This window comes from Chelonia mydas, chromosome 26 (assembly GCF_015237465.2).
Source record: "Chelonia mydas isolate rCheMyd1 chromosome 26, rCheMyd1.pri.v2, whole genome shotgun sequence".
In the NCBI taxonomy this organism is placed as follows: domain Eukaryota; kingdom Metazoa; phylum Chordata; order Testudines; family Cheloniidae; genus Chelonia; species Chelonia mydas.
The window spans coordinates 15,994,905-16,000,741 of NC_057859.1; the positions used below are offsets into that span (position 1 = coordinate 15,994,905).

General features: G+C 50.6%; 1 long non-coding RNA gene across 1 annotated transcript; it reads right to left on the reverse strand.

The window, feature by feature from the left end:
- Window positions 1-1,863: 1,863 nt before the first annotated feature.
- Window positions 1,864-5,352, reverse strand: LOC122463895. Its single transcript, XR_006287618.1, has 3 exons — window positions 5,243-5,352; window positions 4,347-4,569; window positions 1,864-2,001 (listed from the first exon to the last, which is right to left on the reverse strand). It is a non-coding gene; the product is annotated as an uncharacterized LOC122463895 (long non-coding RNA).
- Window positions 5,353-5,837: the final 485 nt, after the last annotated feature.

The following is a 5,837-nucleotide window of genomic DNA, read 5'->3' on the forward strand; positions in this document are numbered from 1 at the left end:
AATGGGGGTAATGACACTGCTCCTCTTTGTAGAGCATTTCGAGAATTAGGTGTTCACTTGTTATTGTCTGGCTACCCATTTCCTCCCCTCCAGCCCTCCTGTCCTTTTTCAGCCAGTCAGTTGTTTTCAGGGATCTATGCCCTCTGCGGGCTCCAGGACAGAGCAAGGTCTAGAGGGATCCAACCCTGACCCCCACAGCTGGAGGTGCTGGGTGGGATTCTGGGGATGTCCCTGCTCTGGGTGCAGAAAGGTTGGATGGATGGCATCCGACTGCTGGCTGAACCAAGTGCTTAGCTGATCGTCTTGACTGGTCTGCACCTTTGGCTGTGATTCTGAAGGTGTTGCAGGCTAGGGCAGGACAGGTGAGCTGGGCCCGGGGGGACCTTCAGGGAAAACAGAGTGCTGCCAGGGTTGCAGGTGGCCTTTTCCTCTCAGAGGCATTGTTAAGCCCCATGCCTGTGGGGGGGAGGGCACTGTGCTGCAGGGCACTTCCTTTCTGCGTCAGTGCTGCCCCCAGGGTGTCAGTTCAGCACTAGGGGATACTGCACTGCAGGGAGCAGGATGGGGGCTCAGCAGGTGGGCTCCCCTTCAAAGGTGGTGCTGATCCCAGTGCCCCAGCCCATTGCCTTTAGAGCTGTGATCTTTCAGAATAAAACCTGGTCTGAGGCCCTAAATGTGAGGTCATCAAAGACCCCATGGCCCTTTCTGAGAGCGCTGGGAAGCAACCCTTGCACCTGTAATGCTTAGACCTGGTCTACACTAAAAAGTGAGGTTGACCCAGCAACATTGAATTATAGACTATCAGGGTTGGAAGGGACCTCAGGAGGTCATCTTGTCCAGCCCCCTGCTCAAAGCAGGACCAATCCCCAGTTTTTGCCCCAGATCCCAAATGGCCCCCTCAAGGATTGAACTCACAACCCTGGGTTTAGCAGGCCAATGCTCAAACCACTGAGCTATCCCTCCCCCCATTGCTCAGGGGGTGTGAAAAATATCCACCCCCCCAAGTGCAGTACTTAAGCCGACCTAAGCCCCGGTGCAGACAATGCTAGGTTGAGGGAAGAATTCTTCCACTGATTTAGCTATCACCTCTCAGAGGTAGATTACAATGATCGGAGAACCCCTCCCCCCTCGGCGTACCTGGTGTCTACACTGAAGCACCACACCTTTGCCGCTGAAGCATTTCAAGTGTAGCCAAGCCCTTCATGGGCTTTCTGGAGGCAGGCAGGCAGACAGGGGGAAGCCCCAGCCCTTCATCAGCTGTATCAACCCTCAGCTTGGTCCGAGTTCACCCAGCATCTGCAAACAGTCTGCTCGCACTGGGCACACTCAGATGTTTAACCCAGACATGAGCAAAGTCTTGCTCATACTGGTAACTACACACCCAGCCGTACACTCCCAGACTGGACACAGTATCTGCTAGGTAAGGGGCTTTGTGTAGTGTTCCACAGAGCACACAATTAACCTGTGGAACTCATTGCCAGGGGATGTTGTGAAGGCCAAAACAGAGCTAGGTAAGTTCAAGGAGGATAGGTCCGTCAATAGTTATTAGCCAACATGGTCAGGGATGCAACCGTATGCCCTGGGTGTCACTAATCTCTGACTCCCAAAAGCTGGGAGGAGAATACAGGGGTGGCTCTCTCCAGCTTCCCTGTTTGGGACACTCCCTCTGAAGCACCTGGCACTGGCCACTGTCAGAGACAGGATACTGGGCTAAATGGACCATTGGTCTGACCCAGTATGGCAGCTCTTGTGTTCCAGTTTATCCCAGCAACAAAAGGGTTAATTCTTTCCACAGGGGAGGCTGGAGTCACCTGAGTGGCTTATGTGCTTGGCTAGAAGTGAAAGATAGTGCATTGTTGCCACTCATGGTCTAATCTTCACCAAGCTTTAATGAGTCGGCCACGCTCTGCTGGGTACAGAGCCATGGGGAGGTGCCTTGCAGAACTGTCTGGCAATTTCCTGGTCTCAACTCCTCTGCTGTCACAGGCGTTGGAGCTGCATCTTGATGTAAAGAGACACAGTTACTTTCCAAACAGTTATCAGGAATAGCATCCTGAAAAACTGGAACCTGGATTGGGGTGCCCTCCACCACTCCTTTCTCTGTCCCTGAGAAGTCAGCTGTGTGACTGCTCCCCTCCAGGAGGTCAGTTACACAAATCCTTCCTGCTAGTGTCCTGGGCATCCTGCCCCAAGTGACTAGTGAGGAGACATTCCTGTACCCCCACTATTCCTTCCCCAGTTTCCTCCTCTGGGCCCCCTCCCAAAACACAATTTTTCGTGCTCCCTAGGAAGGGTTCTATCTTTTGTTCATCTGCAAAACTCTACCAGCTAACAACTGGGACAGTTAAAGTTTCCTTAATCACTGACAACTCCTCTCCTGCCCCTGCGCCTGAGGGCATGTTGCCTTCTGCTGGAAAGGAGCTTGTCTCAGCCCCTCCCATAATTGGAAGCATCCTGCTTCCCTGTGTTACAGAATCACAGGAATCCTCACCCACCTCAGTGGTTTCTGAGATTCCCTGCCCCTTCTCCAGGCTCTCTGGGACACATTTCTCTCTGCTCCCTAGAGCTGGGTCTGTCTCTGGTTCAGCTGAAATTTGCTGGCAGCTAACAACCTGGGCAGTTCTCTCCCTGGCAGGCATCACACCCCCATCCCTTCCTGAGGTGGTGTTGCCTCCAGCTGCAGTGCAGAGATTGGTCACAACCACCCTCCCACCTGGAAGCATGTGGCTTCCCCCTGCTGCCGAAGAATCAAGGAGACTCCCTCTCATTCTCTCAGCAGTTCCCGAGACCTTCCCCTTTCCCTCGAGGGTCCCAGCATAATACTCCCTCCTGCTGCAGGCAAATACTTTAACCTGAGCTACACGGAAAAAATCATTCCCCAGGAGCAGGTCGACTAGGAGGTGTTCTATTACCCCCCCAGTCAGAACACTTTCCTTGTGCCACTAGCTAAAATCCATGTGGTTTGGGAAGGTTTGGAATCTGCTTTCACCCTCCCCCACAATCTCTGCCATTTGGCCAGGTAACTTACTGGCCTTTGGGACCACACCCTGCTTAACCACAGAGAGATCTGGGCCCCTGCATCCCTCTGCCCCAAGTATTCCCTGCCATTGATTTGGGCAGCCGTTACATGCTCCATGTCTGGTTCTGGGGAGGCTAACCTCACAAAACCAACGTGATCGGTTTCAGTGTTGAGGGCAGCAGAACTAACAGGAGCTATTGGTTGCCTGCTTCCTCCCAGCACAGGGCGTTTATTCCTCAGGGGATCAGTGGAATTACACGGATGGCACCTTCTGGGCTCGTCTGCTTTTACAGGAGGTTTGGGATGAGGGTTAGAGGAATGTTTTGGGGTAAGGGAATGTTTAAGCTCCCAACCCCCTTCTCTCTTTCCAGGGGCAAAATGGGATCCTCCCTTCCCCCAGTTTTAAACCCTCTTTCTGTGCCCTGCCCTCAATAAACACCTGATTCTGTTTGAAGGCATCAGCAAAAAAAGCCAGCTCCTCCCCAGACTTTCCATCTTTGTCCCACAGACACTGGGTCACGTCCGCCTCACGCACGCCTAGGAAATGTTCTTGAGCAACAAGATCCAACATTCCCTCAAACCTGCCACCTCCTTACCCCTCCTCCCTTTTCCCAACAAAGCTTTCATGTTGTTTACATATTCCCCATCACTCATCCCAATAGCCCCCTTAAGATTCCTAAATTTAACTCTATGTTTCAGGGGTAATCTTAAAGATACTGTTTTGCGAAGTTTTCAATGTACAATAGTCCAAAGCATCTTCAATAGGCATTCCGCTGAATACATTTCGAGCTTTACCAGTTAATTTCACAATCAGGGTAGGAACGCTCTTATCAGGGATTTCATGTATTACACACAGCCTTCAAAGGTAGTCAGATATTCTGCAATAGTTGTCACGGAGTGTGGGGGAGTCCAGGCCCTGCACCCCTCTTCCTGGGATTCACTGAGACTCTCAGCCAGCCAGTAAAACAGAAGGTTTATTGGACAACAGGAACACCGTCCAAAACAGAGCTTGTGGGTACACCCAGGACCCCTCAGTCAAGTCCTTCTGGGGGAGCAGGGAGCTTAGACCCCAGCCCTGGGGTTCCCTGTGTTCCTCCACCCAGCCCCAAACTGAAAACTAAACCCACCCAGCAGGTTCCCTGCTGCAGCCTCCGTCCACATTCCTGGGCAGAGGTGTTACCTCCCCTCCCCCTCCTGGCTCAGGTAACAGGCTCTCAGGTCTCCCGTCCCCAGGGCACATTCCCAGGTCAACACTCCCCCCTCCCTGCTGCGTCACATCGTCACAATATTATCGTCCTCACTGTGTGTAGGACATAAGCGTTCCCACCTGTGGATTTTTGGAGTGATGGGAGTCGTTGGGGTCGATGGGTTCTGGTTCTGCTTCTCTAGCAGGTCCAGTTGGTGTTTTTGCTCTCTTTCTTCTCTCACTTTTTCTTTTATCTCCAGTTTTTTGAGTTGCAATAATCTCTGGTGCTCCCTCTTCTTTTCTGCAGACTGCAGCCTAAAAAGCTCCAACTTTGCAATTGCTTCACTGTTTTCACTCATTTCCCCTTTCCCAAAATAAGCAAACAGAAAATAATAAAACTGTGACCTCGTCCTGACTGTTCTTAGCCACTGCACTTAAGACTCACTTTAAGCACTGATATTCGTGATTTTAAGTGTGAACTTCACTTGGAGTAACAAGCTGCACATACACCCTGCTCGCTGCGCCACTGTGATGTTCCCCTCTGGTATTATCTGGACCGGTGATCTGCTAGATCCCCCAATCCTTGACTCTGGGAGCCAGCCTTACCCTGCTCTGCTGGGAGAACCCCCACTCCTGGGCTGCTCACGCTCAGCCTCTGCCATGTAAGCTGCTCCTTGGATTGTGCAACCGAATGACACTAGCCAATATCTCCAGTCCCAGACAAAACCCTAGGACCCTCTGTCTTGCAGTGTCCAGTTATGCCCACTGGATGCTGCAAGCTTATATGAGTTTGTCAATTTAACAAAGAAATTGATATGTACCAGGCGTGTTCTCCCAAGGGGAGTCTCTGACACGCTTCAAACCAAATGCACTGCTTCAGGTAGAACAAACAAACAGATTTATTAACTACAAAGATACATTTTAAGTGATTATAACTCAAAGCATAAGTCAGATTTGGTCAAATGAAATAAAAGCAAAATGCATTCTAAGATGATCTTAACACTTTCAATGTCCTTACAAACTTAGATGCTTCTCACCAAAAGGATGGCTGGTTGCCCTTTGGCCAGGCTCTCCCCTTTGATCAGCGCTTCAGTCGCTTGGTGGTTGTGGTAGTGGTGTCATCTGTAGATGTAGGTGGAAAAGAGGAAGCATGGCAAACATCTCTCCCTTTTATCATGTTCTTTCTTCCCTCTTGGCTTTGCCCCCCCCCAGAGTCAGGTGAGCATTACCTCATCGCAGTTGCAAACTGACCAAAGGAAGGGTGGGGTGTGACTCACTTGAGAGTCCAACAGATCCTTTTGTTGCTGCCTAGGCCAGCATCCTTTGTCCCTGTGAGCCTGGGCTGGGTTTGTCCCATACATGCCCTGATGAGGTGTGAACTGTCTCTCAGCTCTTGGAGAGTTTTTGCCTGGGCTTATTTTAAACCACAAAGACACATTTTTTCAGCCTCATAGGTTATAATTTCATGTATTTAGTTATAACATTGCTGTAACAATTACTATAACAACAATGCTCAGTGCATCATGAGCCTTCCAAAGACACTCAACAGGACAAACTTTGCATTGGATACCACACAATCATTTTATAAAGATGAACTTGGGGGTGTAGGGTGTTTCCCCAAGGTACAGAGCA